This window comes from Lepidochelys kempii, chromosome 5, assembly GCF_965140265.1.
Source record: "Lepidochelys kempii isolate rLepKem1 chromosome 5, rLepKem1.hap2, whole genome shotgun sequence".
Lineage (NCBI taxonomy): Eukaryota > Metazoa > Chordata > Testudines > Cheloniidae > Lepidochelys > Lepidochelys kempii.
Window position 1 is genome coordinate 77,057,140 of NC_133260.1, and position 15,931 is coordinate 77,073,070.

General features: G+C 39.5%; 1 protein-coding gene across 3 annotated transcripts in view; it reads left to right on the forward strand.

The window, feature by feature from the left end:
* The window catches only part of PRR16 (proline rich 16), a 236,391-nt gene that overhangs the window by 101,714 nt on the left and 118,746 nt on the right, over positions 1-15,931 (forward strand). The window contains exon 1 of one of the 3 annotated variants that reach the window (XM_073344794.1): positions 13,318-14,439. The exons of the other annotated variants lie outside the window; for them this stretch is intronic. The gene's annotated coding sequence lies outside the window, so the exon portion shown is untranslated. Of the gene's footprint in view, positions 1-13,317; positions 14,440-15,931 lie in introns of those variants that run through there. 3 annotated transcript variants of the gene reach the window in all.

The following is a 15,931-nucleotide window of genomic DNA, read 5'->3' on the forward strand; positions in this document are numbered from 1 at the left end:
AGTATGTTATCCATGTTTAATGTAATAAGTGTTATAAGGAGGCTTTCTATTATTAGGAAACTTGATTTTTGGAAGAATTTCTTGCCTCTGTGTTGTCTTAGGGATTCCTGTATCAAGAATCTGTTCACTTCTAGAGATCGCTGTTAGGCCAGATATTTATAAGAGCTATATACTGAATAATCCAGCACTATAGTACTAATTTCAGTCATATATAAAATATTGAGTCAATGAAGAATAATCTGTTCAGAAACGGTACACTGGTATTCTTTGACAATTTAGAATACAAAAGTGGACCATTTTAACCAGAACAGTTCAGAAAAATAAATCTTTAAAAAATTGAATATACACAAGAAATGCAATAAAATTGAAAGGATACATAAGAGACTACAATATCTGACTTTCTATATGGCTCTTTGAGCTTACAGCTTTCTCCCTTCCCCTTAGGTTTCTTGTGTAACTGCCTGATTTACCAAGGTATTTTGATCTTGCTGTTAAAAAGAAGTTTTTTTAATTTTAGATAAACAAGATATATGCAAATAGTAGATGGTCTAACTTCATATTACAATCTATTTTTTCCCCATGGTTTCTTAAAAAGCCTTATATAACAACGTGCAATCATCAGGAGAAATTTAATTTACTGCATGTTATTTGACAAGAAGTTCATGTCTTTAATTTTAGAAACTGACAGCTGACCTCAGGCCAAATAGAAAAACACTTCAGAGAACAAGCTGCCAGATACACTGGCATCCCTTTTAAGGCCTTCAGCCTATCTTCTAGTTAATATATTTTGGAAAATCTGAAATTAGTAAACTCTTTTTAAAAGGTTTCTGGGTTTTTTTTCGTTTTTTTTTAACGGAAGCTCCATAACCTACTTCCACCTCCTCAGATAATGAAACAGGGAAAGCAATGCTGCAGGCAACCTAGGATAGCAGGAAATAGGTGAAAAGGTCAGCCTCCTTCATCCCATGATGTGTTAAATAATGTTCAACACGACACATATCTTATGATCAATACAGTGTAAATAAGCTGCTAATTAATTCAGTTATTGGATTTGAGCAAAGTTTTCACAATTTGAGGCTATCCGTTCCATCCGTTTTACAAAGACTTCAGTTATATTGAGATCATATAGCATTTCATGTTGATAATATTACAAACCACAATACTAATAATTAAAACATCAGTCATACAATATATCTTTAGTCCTGTCCTTTTTTTCATAGAGACATTGCTGGAAAGTCATACTGGGTGTAACAGTAATGCTGTCATCACATCATGCATATTCCTAAAGTTGAAGAAAACTAGAGAATACACAGACTTTAAAGTAAACATTTGGTCCAGTATTTTAAAATTACTTATAGCTCAAGATTTCTTCAGACATACAAGGTGTAAATAGTTATATCTTGAATGTTTCATGAATTTCTTACTAATCAGGATTATCTATAGGGATTATTTCATTTACAGTAGGGTCAGTAAATTACATTCTTCCTTACTTGTGCTTAAAAATGCCTCGCAGAAATCAGCATTTAATGTCTGACCATTTACATAGAAGACTGATTTACAGAGAATGTAACTAATTCATAATTTGGGATGGTACTAGGATATACCATATGTGACTCTATGAAGGATCAGTTTTCAGAGTAGCAGCCGTGTTAGTCTGTATTCGCAAAAGAAAAGGAGTACTTGTGGCACCTTGGAGACTAACAAATTTATTTGAGCATTATTTTTAACAGATGTGAATTCTTGATGAGGTTAAAGCAAGCAGCCATCAAGGTCACTGATGTTTTTCAGTTCTATTTTTTTATTTTTCTCTCATAAAGGTTTCTTTTAAAAGTTTCATGGGGAACATTTTTCCCTCCTGTTTAACAGGGATGTAGAAGTAGTATAGGTTGATGCTCATAGAACTGGAACTATGCAGGCTACATAGCTGTAAAGTATCCATCTATCTAGGAAATGATGGATAATAAATTCTTCCAGTTTCAGGAGAGCCATGGAAAATGCCAGTATCGTTTAACTATTTTCATTGAGATGAAGACCAAATAAATTTTGAAGATTTCAAGCCAAAAATTTTTTGCTCCTGGTGACATTTCAGTTCTGAAGCTGGTAGTAGTTATAGTAAATCTGTATTTGTCAATTTGTTTGTCCCTTCAGCTCATCAGTTCAAGGATAGTATATTTTAAATATTGTTCTTCAGGGATATTAATATTGAATTGCAGGACTTTTTAGGAAATTTGTAGGGCTGTCTTGAATGGATTCATTTTTCCTTCTCAAATACGGAATATATTTACATCCCCAAGAATAGTAGTGAAGAATAATTCAACAACTACCCAAATTCAATTTGTGATACTCTTGAAAATATCATATTGTCTTTTCCTTTCTCTGCTCTGATCCATATTTCCTAGGACCTTACCATCTTTAGAACTCTAATTATGACTTCTACATTTTAGTTTCCAAATACCCAAAGGAAAGATTTAAAGATCTTGAAAGGAACTAGTGTTTGAATTGGGGGAAAGAGGGTAAATGCTCCTGATTTTTCCCAAGTTCCCATTCACCTTTTCCAACTTTTTGTTTTCTGACTGGCAGCAGTGAAAAGTAAAGATATGGCATAAGCACCTGAAATGTTTCTATTCTCAAGCAAAACAATGAAAGGATTATGGTAGGGTTTAAGACCAAAATTGGACCTACTTTAAAGTTATTTTGCAGGTTTAGTTGTAAAGTTCCTGTTGGCTTTACTGGAAGTTATATGGCCAAAATCATATGTAATACCATAACATTTGAGGTTGATCTTATTTTTTTTTCATGAGATAGCATTTCTGGAACTTGATTTCCATTGTAATTCAAGATTACAAAATAAGGTTAAGAAAAATCTCCTGTGAACACAGAGATTTACTGTGAATCATATGTACATTACATAAACACATATTTAGAAAATGTCTGTCTACATAGTATGTTCTTTGTACATATTGTGTAACAATAACATCCAAAAGCAGTTGACTTGTACAAGATGTTTTCAAGTACCGGTACTTTCTTTTTGATGATCCTCTATTATGCTATCATCTTAGAATATTCAAAGTGAATAGGAAACAATAGTAAGGATATTTTCTATTTTTGACTAGTAAATTGGATCACATACCCTAATGGCTCATTCAGAGAGCTCTTACTGGTGCAACTGACATTTTTAAGGCCTCTTGCTTACTACTTTGTGTACATGAGCATCATCAACTATATCAGTGTTGTTTAGGGAACAGTACTTGTTAGCTACCTCTTTCAGCAGAACTCATAAGGGAGCTGACACACTGTTTTGCCCACTCTAGAAAATAAAAATCGTGGTTATTGATGAGGTGCAGTAGGTGTTTTTAGTCTGCTATGAAGAATGAGCAATAGCATTGTTTTAGAAGACAGATACATTTACCAAGAGGTTTTTCCAGGGTGAGGCTTACCTAGTCCAGGTTAATACCCTGGGTTTGCTTACCCTTGTAATGCCCACAAAGGTGGGAAATATGGCCTAGTAGTTTTTGATAGTGACAGGTTCTGTGTGTGCCTTTTTGTTATGATGGAGAATATTTGTAGTTAGCATGTGGACGACTCAGGTCTTTTAAGATTATAACACTTTGTTAAGGTTAGTCAGATTTGAGGCTCAGAGGACCCAGTGTCAGAACTGAAAAGCCACAAGTCAGACCAACCTGCCTCCAGCCTAAGTGTTTTATTTTCCAAATATTTCTTCCCTCACCAGGAACAGCTCTCTGAATGAGCTAGTAGGGTGTGTGATCCAAACACAATGCCTTGGAATTTGGATTTCTTTTGCTTACAAATGCTAACTTCATATGGAAAGTCTGGGAGTTCAGGGAATTCAGAGCCTTAAGTGTGTTCTGTTTTAGGGTATGTGTAATTTTTTTGGAGAGCTGACAGTGTCTTCATTAGTAAGGACATAAATGGAGAGTAAATTTGGACAACTGGGGTGAGAGGTCAAATTTTGACAGTGTCCCTTTTTAAACTACTTGATAATGTTTAATAGTAGCTGTAATAAAAAAAGTTAATAGAAATTACATAGCAGTTCCAAGTTTCACTGTGAAGCACAATGTTATGGCTGAATTATGCTTAAAATGGGGTTGTAGCCAAAGGTTTCTAAGCTTAGAAACACTAGCTATCAAATCTGTAAGCCAGAACGTCCAATTACTGATGTTATATTCACAAAAGAATCTTTCAGAATGCAAGTGATATTATCCCACAGCAGCAGTATTTACTAGCGTCTCATAATCACTGAATATAAAACACAGCTCACGTACATGTACCCTTGGTTGAGAGCCACTGCTCTAGGTCCATAGAATGGGGAGGCATGACTTTGGGGCATGTGAATTGACCCTGTAGAGTGAGAGAGTTGCATTCGTGGTTATCCTGCTGCTTTGTGTTTTGAAGTGCCGAACACAATGAGAAATTTAGCCCAACGTGTGACATCAGGTTCAGGCTATGGCAAAGATGGGGAGCACAGTGTCCAGCACAGGTTCTTCCATTCTGTTCAGGCGCAAGCATTTTGTAGCCATTTATAATACTTTTCAGAAGATAGAAAAGGTAAAAGGAAAATGTTACTAGTAACTTGGCAACTCTCTCTTTCGAAAGCAGAAGATGAAAAACGTGAACTTTTGAAAATCTGGTACTTCAAATTTTTAGCAACTTGTAGTATTCTTTAACTCAAACACCTCTTTCTCTACTTTTTCCATTTAAAAAAAAAGTCAGTAGGAAGAAAGGTAGAATATTCTGTGTTGGAAAACTATCTCCGCCTCAGGCAACCAATAAGAAGTATGGACAAAATAAAAGCAGGTACTATCCTTTCTCTGCTAATACAGAACATTTTCATCCCCTTGAGAGTTTACTTACTTTACATGAATTAGCTTTACAACAGGTAAAGCAAAAGTAATATGAAGCAGCGCTTTCACTGTAGCTGAATTTTATTACTTTGGAGTATTTATAGAATGAGATGCCTTCTGTGACTGTGCTGTCATTGCAGACATCTCACAATGGAAATTGAAAAATACTATTCACATCTCATAATTTTACTCTATAGTGTCTGGGCAAGAGCAAAATATTAACTGAATGGTTTTTAAGTATGACATGGGATTCTTCAGTTATAACTTACTAAATGCCATGAAATCAGTTGTATTTAATGCATTTGTGGCCTGACCTGTTCCAGGAGTTTTAAATTATATCTCCCTGCAGGCCAGAGGTTATTCACCTCCGGGGAAGGCAGGTTGGTGTCTACCTCTGGGTTTTATTTGCTCATGGGGAACTCCTAGGAGCAGTACTATTGGAGGCTGCTGAAGGGATACATACAGTCAGCATAAGTCCTGGCCGTGCCTTCTTTCTAGCCAGTATGGGTCACCTTTTTGGCAAGGCTTGTCCCCTGTGAAGAGGAATTTGGCAGCCGCTCTCTCCTGCCTCAGTTCACCTTATTTCCTCAGACTTTCAGCTTTGCATACTCTTATTATCTTCCAGTGGAAACTGGAACTGAATCTGATCCCTGGATTTTAATGTATTCTTTCAGTTGTCATTGTTACTAAATAAATCTTCTTATTCTTTTATAGAAATACGACATCCAAAAGTGGGAACATACAATTTCAGATGTGGGGAGAAGGACGACATCTTAGAAAATAAATAAATACTGAGAAATGTATATGGGATGAGATCCCTCCAGGGTGCAGCCTGGGACTGTGGGACCGCTGTGCTCTCTGAACTCGCTCCAGCCTGGGCTGTCTCTCATAATGCCTTGCTAGTGACCAGCCGCACTCCCCTCCAGGCGCTGTGATCACTCAGCACAACAGCATGTGGAGCTGTATTCCATGAATGCTCCAATAGCCACGCATGAATCACCCAGAGAAAGGCACCAGAGCAAAATCCCCCTAGCTCCCAGCACTGTACCTCAGGAATGTACAGTCTTGCACTGCTCAAAATAGGCAATGCAAATTTATTAATTGGGTCACTGCTTCAACAATGGAAAATGAACATTCACCAGCCTTTGTCAAACCTGAGCACATTTGCCCCACACTTCATACAAACTCACTGGTAAAGATAAACAATTAAACAAATGTATTGACTATAAAAGGTAGATTTTAAGTGATAGGCAAAAAGTCAGTTAGTTACCAAATAAATATATAAGAAATAAAATATAAGCATGCAGTCTAAACTCTCAACCCTATTAGACTGGGCAGCAACTAGATTAAGCAGTTTTTCTCACCCCACTGGATATTGCAATCCTTAATATACAGGTTTGTTCCTTAAACCTGGGCCAGTATCCTCTGTTGGAGTCTTGTCGTCTTCTTTAGTTGCTTGCAGCATAGGTGGGGGCAGGAGAAAAGGCCAGCACGTGGCCTCTGTATTCTCTTTTATAACCTCAATCGCATGTCTGGGGGCATTGCTGAGTCTCCAGGCAAAGTTGAGCAATTCTCCTGGTGTGGCCTCATGCAGGTGAGTCACTGAATTGTAGCTCTCTTGCAGTACAGTGGCTGTTGACACCCCATCTGGGCACTGGTTACTTTCTTTGCTGTTGTCTCTGGGAAGCTAATATCTGGCTGATTCCCTAACTTACAGCATGTTTTACTGACAACCATATAACACATTCACATAACTTCATATGCATTGATGATATACATATATGGATAGAGAAATGATTTTCAGCAGATCATAACCTTTCCCCTGATACCTTACAAGGCATGCTTTATGTGTAATATCACAATTATATACAGATGAAGAATATGGGGGCATTACAGGGTGCTCCCCTAAGGTACAGAAGGTCACAAGATAATTGAGCAGATTTAAATTTTAAAAAACATTTTCAATAAGCGTGTACCTATATTTGCTGTTTAGAAGTGCAAAATAGGACAGTTTGTAAAGAAACAGACACAGATGTGTGCACATGTACATATGTACTCCCTATAATAAAAGATTTGACACCCAAGTCAGAAAAATCCCAGGCTATTGAGGACATCTGAGAAATAAGGCCATAAGGTCGAGAAATGTGGGTGGCTTAGCTTTAACACATTGCATATGTCTGTCATGAATGGGGCCATTTAGTGTGACAGTGAAGGAATGGGCAAGCATCATTTAGAAGTTCTTGTTCTGCCTTGGGCTGTTAATAGTCAAGTATTGTGTGTAAAGAAACTTATATAATTTAAATAAATATGCTTTTAAAATGCCAGCGATGTAGCTGAAAGAGACTGGCTTAATGTCTTTATTTATGAGGACATTCGAGCTCCGTATGCTAAGGTTGGGTTGGTTTTCCACTTAAAATCAGTGTATAAATCCAAGTGCATTGTTGAGAATGAATCCACTTTCTTTTGGCACAGCTGCCAAGGCAAAAGAGTTACCTCAAGATCCCCCAGTACTATGTGGAGCAACCCTTACATAAAGTAGGGTGAGGAAAGTTGACTCAAGCATGTGAGGGTGGGGAGGCTGAAATTTTCACATGCAGCCTAGTAAAACTCAAACACAGTTCTTAATGTTCAATGTGTAATAGGAAACAATGCTAGAAAAGCCCCTGGAGGTTTATTTTGTCAAAAGCTCCTGGTTTCCAGTAAGATCCACTAGACTTTTGAAGAATCTCCTCATCAGGCATGTCTACAATCCAGTAGTCAGGATGTCAACCAGAAGTTTCAGGTTCAGGTTGACACACTTATCCAAATCTGAAGGTAAACATCCAGTACATTTGGAAAGTGCACTAACAGCAGACTTAGAATGTTTGAAGACCAAGCATCCAAGACAGGGTTAGGTTCATTTACAGCATCTAAGCTCCATCCTGACTGATCTGCAAACAGATCTGAACCAAAGGAACACACAGAGGAATTCCTGATTCTATTACAAGAAGGGGGAGTCTTCTAATGACAAGTTGAACATCCCAGTCCACCATCTACAACTATTACTGTAGATAGTGTGGGAAGTGAGAAGGGCATTCCTTGATGAGCATGTGCTACCTTCGCTTTTTACAACTTGAATGATCTGAGAGGCTCAAGTGTGAGTCATGTGAAAAAGAGGCAATTCTTTAGTAATCAGTCTTATGGAGGCCACAGATGTAGCTGGATAAAAGTATCGTCCAGTTACACTGATAAGGAACCTATCTGTGAACCAAAGTCTAGAGATGTGTGAATGTTCTTGCATCTGAGACAGATGAGGTCAGGATAGCAGTATCATAGTTTTGGAGTTAACTGCACCTCTCACCCTCCATCGTCTGCTCAAAGGAAGCCCCCTTAGGTCTCAAGCCTCTAGCTATCACCTGTCCATGGGCAGAGTCCCACAACTCTCTCCCTCCAGACTGGGGATTAGCCTGCAGTTCCTCCTGCCCTTTACCATGTACATCCCAGCAGACCTGACCAAGCTCAGCACCTACAGTTTCTCTCTCTCTCACTCTGTCTCTTGGGCTATCACAGGGAATACCAGTGACCAGCCATGCCTCACAAAGCAAAGTACATTTATTTTTAGGACAAAAGCATTACAGAGAGAACTTATAAAAACAATAAAACGTCTGTGTTAATGTGGGGCTGACTACATGCCCATCTTCCACATGGGATGGGGACTCTGGGTAGCTTCCAAAGACCTTCATACCTTTCCAGCAGGGTTTGTCCTTTTGGTTAAGGGTTCATGTAAGTTTGTAGATCAAGTCAGCCCCTTTATACCAAAAACCTCTCCTTGACTTCTGGGCCTCAGGAACCTCAGAGGGTGGAATTTTTTGGAGCTTACTTGTTCCAGAATTTTCAGTAATCATCCCCGCACACACGCTGATATTAATTCCTGGAAGAGGCTTGGCAACCCTCCATCATGGAGTCCACATACAATTCCTGGCTCCCCCCCCAAACAGATAACATTTATAAAGTTGATACGATAATCTCAAAGATATTATATGTGTCTGTAATATCTGTCATAGCAGGGTTGTTTTTTTCTTCAATGTTGGATGCTTAAAGGAAAGTATTAAAGCTGACTGGAGGACATTTGCAGCAACTTCAGAGGTTTCAAAATTTGTTTTTCTTCCACATTGGAACTGTCAAGATTCCTTCCCCACTCTGAACTCTAGGGTACAGATGTGGGGACCTGAATGAAAAAACCCCCTAAGCTTATTTTTACTAGCTTAGGTTAAAACTTCCCCAAGGTACAAATTATTTTACCTTTTGCCCCCGGACTTTATTGCTGCCACCACCAAGCATCTATATATACAAACAAGTATATAACAGGGAAAGAGCCCGCTTGGAAATGTCTTTCCCCCCAAAATCCTCCCAAATCCTACACCCCTTTCCTGGGGAAGGTTTGATAAAAATCCTCACCAATTTGCATAGGTGAACACAGACCCAAACCCTTGGATCTTAAGAACAATGAGAAAGCAATCAGGTTCTTAAAAGAAGAATTTTAATTGAAGAAAAAGTAAAAGAATCACCTCCTTGAAATCAGGATGGTAAATACCTTACAGGGTAATCAGATTCAAAACATAGATAATCCCTCTAGGCAAAACCTTAAGTTACAAAAAGACACAAAAACAGGAATATACATTCCATTCAGCAGAACTTATTTTATCAGCCATTTAAACAAAACAGAATCTAACGCATATCTAACTAGATTGCTTACTAACCCTTTACAGGAGTTCTGACCTGCATTCCTGTTCTGGTCCTGGCAAAAGACACACACAGACAGAGAGAACCCTTTGCCTCCCTCCCACCCCCCAGCTTTGAAAGTATCTTGTCTCCTCATTGGTCATTTTGGTCAGGTGCCAGCAAGGTTATCTTTAGCTTCTTAACCCTTTACAGGTGAAAGGGTTTTTCCTCTGGCCAGGAGGGATTTAAAGGTGGTTAGCCTTCCCTTTATATTTATGTCAGGAACAATACCAAAATCTTTTGAATGTTTTTGCAAAAATCTAGGTTTCTCAAGATGTTAGTTTTTGGATCAAAACCTGAGCTTTTAGATTTCAGAAGGGTTAGGTGGGGTGTCTAGCCCAGTGGTTAGGACATTACCTGGGATGTGGGAGACTCAGATTCACGTCCCTGCTCTGCCTGAGTGAGAGCAGAGTTTTTTATCCCAAATTACACTGAAGTGCCATAAAAACCTCATAAAGGCCTGCATTCAAAAACAAAGCCTGACCCAAGTGTTTGGAGTCTAGTTGTTTCCTGGCAGTAACGGTCTTGGAGCGTGTCAGTCATCAGCACCAGATTGGAAGTTGTAGTTATTTTTCAGAACCAATAAGTGGTGCAGCACTGAATAAGACTCAGTAGGCATTGGAGCCACATCAGTCTGGGTCTTGTTCCCAAGGTTTGAGGGCTGAAGGTGTCTCAGCACTCAAAAGATATCTCAGGGAACTCAGCTGAAGGGTTTCAGAGCCAAAGGCCATTCCAGATCCTACTCAGTACCCCATCCTGGAAACATGCACAGTTCTTCTGATTTCATCTAGAAGGATTCTCATATATGCAATATCTATCACCTCAATCAGCTATTCCTGCAGATCTGGGAGTAAATATCACTCGACATCACCTTCTGGCACTTTTTACATGAGACTAAGTATCTGACATCAGAAAGACTCTAAAACAAGAGACACAGATTTAGGCGTGCTGATTCAATACGTCACAAAGGCGAGGGGGTTAAGATGCCACCCATAAATTCAGCAAGTTAATGGTGTCAAGGTGCCAGCAACAGAATCAGTCAGACTAATTGAGTCTGGGGACTTCTGAGTCACGTATGCTAGATGTAGAAGTTCACTGAATGCAATTCTCCTGAATCTGTGGTGCTGGATCCTCAGCTGTGGACTGCTAAGCATAGAGCTGATGGTGCCAGAAAATCAATAGTGCTGGATCTTTGGTACTGTGATCAGCAGACCTTGACAAATCAGGGAAACTTGGTGACACTGATCTAGGCTATATCGCTCCTTTAGTATGTAGCACGTTAGACACAGTTAATGGCACCAGCATTGGACTCACTTAACCTTAGTACCTGGATATTGCTGATATTGGGCACCACTCTATTTTAACAAATGGTTTAACTGAGTTAATGATGGTGGATCTTTGGCATCAAACTATGTTGCCTCAGATGGATCCAATGATCCTATTAACTCTTGAATTGGTTTCAGAACTACTTCAGCTACTGGCTCGCCAAAGTCACTAGTGTTGTACCTTTGGTTTCGGGGAAACAAGGAAGCTTACTATTTCAAGCGAGTGGCTCACGGAGTCAGTTGTGCCAAAATGTTAGCACCAAACTGATTCAACCTGGATGAATCTGGAGACCCAGCACCACTTATACTGATTTTGGATCTCTTCAAGCAAGTGGTACATCAATCAGTGGTGTGAAACCTTGGCACCAGACTCATACAATCCAGACCACTGTAAAGATATTAATGACTTGTATAACGGACACATCACCAAATGGCAGTCCTGAAAAGACAATAGAAAAGGAAAAATCATTGAAGAAAGCATTGAGGATGCTGTGTGTAATCCAAGCTCATTTGCACCTTTGTCGATTAGATGGAAGTGAGGGTGGTTGGGGCCACTCCCCCGTTTATATCCTGGAATCCTCTGCAAGGGAAGGCCTCAAGCAAACGCTACTCCCCAGAAGATTATGCAGCCAGGAGGCGCCAGTTTGACAAGTGGGAATATGCAGAGGCCATTGGAAGTAAAAAACAAAACCAATCAAAAAAACCATCACCCTTCCTAAATTGATTCTTTGGATCTGGTTAAGAAATAAGCACAATATATTCCTGAGATTCTCAGGTGTTAATGATGAGTCTGCACTCTGGTCTATATTTATATTATTATATGTGTTCTAGTGGTGCCTATAGGCCTCAATTGAGATAGGGCTCTATTGGGCTAGGCACTGTACAGACGCATAATAAGCAACAATCCCTGACCTGAAGAGTTTACAAGACAATTTCAAGACAATTGAAGGGTTGGAAGGAAATAGGCACAGAACAATGAACTGATTTATCCAAGGACACTCAGCAGATCAATTACTGAGCTGGGTATGCAAGCAATGTTTCCTGACTGCCAGATCACTGTCATTTCCTCTTGCATCACCCTGGTTTTTAATTGTTTGGGGTTTTTTTGAGTTACAGCATTGGTGTAAAGTGATCCTACCCTTGTGCACTTACATTATTTGATTTTATTGATAAGTGTTCTATTAATGATGTTGGCTTATTGGGTAATGATTAATGTGGTATCTGTGGCCAGGTCACTCACCACAGGCTCTTGTTATTGTATATGGTATATCTATTGTTTTTGCCTGCTTCTGCAATCTCTGAAATGAAGAAAATCCATCAACAAGAGTCAGAGAATAGCATTTACAACGAGAACAAGAGTGTGCAGAGAAGGATATGTGCACCGATATGAAGTATTAGATGATACTTTATCATTGTTCTGTTGGAATTACTAGAACCCAGCATTTCTTGTCACAGTATTGCTGACAAGATTTTCCATATAACTTCCTTGTTATCAAAAATTATATTTGATTTATTGTTCACAGTTCCCTGTTGAGTAACAACATTCAGAATCAGAAAAGGAGTACTTGTGGCACCTTAGAGACTAACCAATTTATTTGAGCATAAGCTTTCGTGAGCTACAGCTCACTTCAGATGCATCCGATGAAGTGAGCTGTAGCTCACAAAAGCTTATGCTCAAATAAATTGGTTAGTCTCTAAGGTGCCACAAGTACTCCTTTTTGCGAATACAGACTAACACGGCTGTTACTCTGAAACATTCAGAATCATATTTTATTATTGATGTCCTGGTTTCCAGGCAAACGATGACTATATGTCCAGTGATAGTATTTGAAGTTAGAAGGATGCTCATTTGCTGGCACAGATATAGAAATGGCTAATCATTCCTGTTTTGAAAACTCAGAACAGTGTATATTGTAGGCAAACAGTTTCATGAAGGAAGTCCCCATAAAGTCAAACTGGGGGTAAAAGCTATGACTGTTTGTTTTTTATCAGTCTGGGAAATCCTGTCTACAGTCAATTCTGCCAATGCATGTCTTCAGATTAACAATACCAAGAAACAGACCTTTAAGGTCTGCATGCATATGTCAGAAAAACAAAGCCATCAAACTAAGAAACCTTCACATGTATTTACAAAAAGGAAGGTAGTGTTTGGTCCTAAGTTGTATCCCATAAGAAAGAGCTCTCCTGCTATATTTGAATTAATGCATTATTTTTGCATGAGCTTTCGTGAGCTACAGCTCACTTCATCGGATGCATATCATGGAATGCATCCGATGAAGTGAGCTGTAGCTCACGAAAGCTCATGCTCAAATAAATTGGTTAGTCTCTAAGGTGCCACAAGTACTCCTTTTCTTTTTGCGAATACAGACTAACACGGCTGTTACTCTGAAACCTGCATTATTTTTATTGCAGTTCTCATACTCTGAATGTGTTACAATTAAAAAAAAAAAAAAACCTCATACTTTATCAAAGTATATTACGTATAATCTTAAAAAGCCTCCCAAAGCTAGAAAACCTTCTCAAGCTCCTTAACCTCAATAGCCTCTCTTATGGTCCCTTAAAAACTCCTTTGTAAGATTTTTCACAATCCTTATTCAACCACACTCAAGTTTTCTTTTCATCCACTCGCAGCTAGGAAAAGCCAGGAGAAAAAAAACAGGCCTGAAAGGTCATCAGATCTGAGCTCAGATGAACCCGGGGTGAAAGTGGGCCAGTACAGCATACCAGTAAGAAGCCGGTACCGGCCCATACCCAGCCAACGTTATAGTGCTGCCACTTTAGTTTTAAAGTCTTATTTATTAATGGGAGGACATGAAACTCTGGCTACTACTCTGACTTAGCAGAATCTTCCAGTTTTGTTTAGAAATAGCACTAAAACTTTTCCCTGAGAATAGGCACCATTTGATTCCTAGGAAAGTGGTAGAAAACATAGTCTGATGTTCTGTACCTCAGGGGAACACCCAGGACCCCCATGTTCATCCTTCTAATATGATTGTGTGGTTTCTAATGCAAAGTTTGTTATGTCGGGTGTCTTTGGAAGGCTCTTGATGTACTGTCCATTGTTATGGTAATGTTCTAGGTTGTAATTTCATGTATATATTTATGAGGCTGAAAATGTGTCCTCATGGCTTAAAGCAAGCCCAGGCAAAAACTCCAGTAGCAGAGGGGCAGTTCACACCTCATCATGGCATGTATGGGACAAAAACAGCCCAGTCTCACAGGAACAAAGGTCACTGGCCTAGGCAACAACAAAGGATCTGTTGGACTCTCAAGTGAGTCACCCACCTTTTCTTTGGTCAGTTTGGGACTGGTAATATTCACATGACTCTGAAGGGGGGGAGGGCAAAGCCAAGAGGGAAGGAAGGAAATGATAAAAGGCATTTGCCATGCTCTTCCTCTGTCTTCCACCTACATCTACAGACACCACACCAAGCAGCTGAAGCACTGATCAAAGGGAAGAGCTTGGCTGAAGGGCAACCAGCCAGCCTGTGGTGAGAAGCATCTAAGTTTGTAAGGGCATTGAAAGTGTTAAGATCAGCTTGGAATGTGTTTTACTTTTATTTCATTTGACCAAATCCGACTTGTTATGCTTTGACTTATAATCACTTAAAATATATCTTTGTAGTTAATAAATGTGTGTGTTTGATCTACCTGAAGCAGTGCAAGATGGAGGTTCCTAGGGTTGTATCTGGGGCCGGAGATATTGGCTAATGTCATTCGGTTGCACAATCCAAGGAGCAGCTTACATGCTAGTGGCTGTGCGTGAACAGCCCAGGAGTGGGGGTTCTCACAGCTGAGCAGGGTAAAGCTGGCTCCCAGAGTCAAGGATTGGAGTGACCTAGCAGATCACTGGCCCAGATAACGCCAGAGGGAAATGTCAGACATAATGCTATGGGTTGTACTAGATTTGTGTTGCATTTGCTGGAAGTATTTGTCTATTTGAGTAGCGTATAATAAAAAAACATGCTGCCTAGACAAGCTGCACTTTCGCATTGACCCATAGAGATACAAGCTCGAAAAAAAGATGAGCCGTTTTGAGATTGGATGATGTCATGTGCAGTAGTGACTGAAAATAAAATAAATGGCTCAGTCCTGCTCCCAATGAAGTCAAAACAACTAAGCTGTACAGGGCATATCTGTGTAAGCTGGGTCCTTTGCACTGTCACAGCCGCCTAAGGGCTGCTCTAATGTATTGCCTACTGCAATGGCAACAGGCTAAAAATGCAGTGAAGGTTGGCAGAAGCATACTGGCCATACGCCATTCTTGTGGCCAGAACCTCGTTTTCCCACTATGAAAATGGAAGGTGAAGTGAGATACACAAAAGCCTCTATGCATCCAATGAAGGATCACCGTTACATAACCGATTAAAGAAAAGGAGTACTAGTGGCACCTTAGAGACTAACAAATTTATTTGAGCATAAGCTTTTGTGTGGTACAGCTCACTTCATCGGATGCATGCAGTGGAAAATACAGTGGGGAGATTTTATATACACAGAGAACATGAAACAATGGGTGTTACCATACACACTGTAACAAGAGTGATCAGGTAAGGTGAGCTATTACCAGCAGGAGAGCGGAGGGTAGGAGGGAAGAAACCTTTTGTAGTGATAATCAAGGTGGACCATTTTCAGCAGTTGACAAGAACGTGTGAGGAACAGGAGGGTTGGGGGGAAATAAACATGGGGAAATAGTTTTACTTTGTGTAATGACCCATCCACTCCCAGTCTTTATTCAAGCCTAAGTTAATTGTATCCAGTTTGCAAATTAATTCCAATTCAGCAGTCTCTCGTTGGAGATTAAATTATCTTTTGGGTCAGATTGTTCTAGGTGATCTGGTTCTTTCTTTCTAAATTAAAGATTATTTTTTTGGTTTGTGGAATTCAGTGCAGGGGCCTAGTTTTGTCACAAAAATTGGGTGTCAGGTGATTTGTATGAACGATTCCGTGCCCTCGTTTAGCAGAGCTAAAGCATAATGTCTGGAT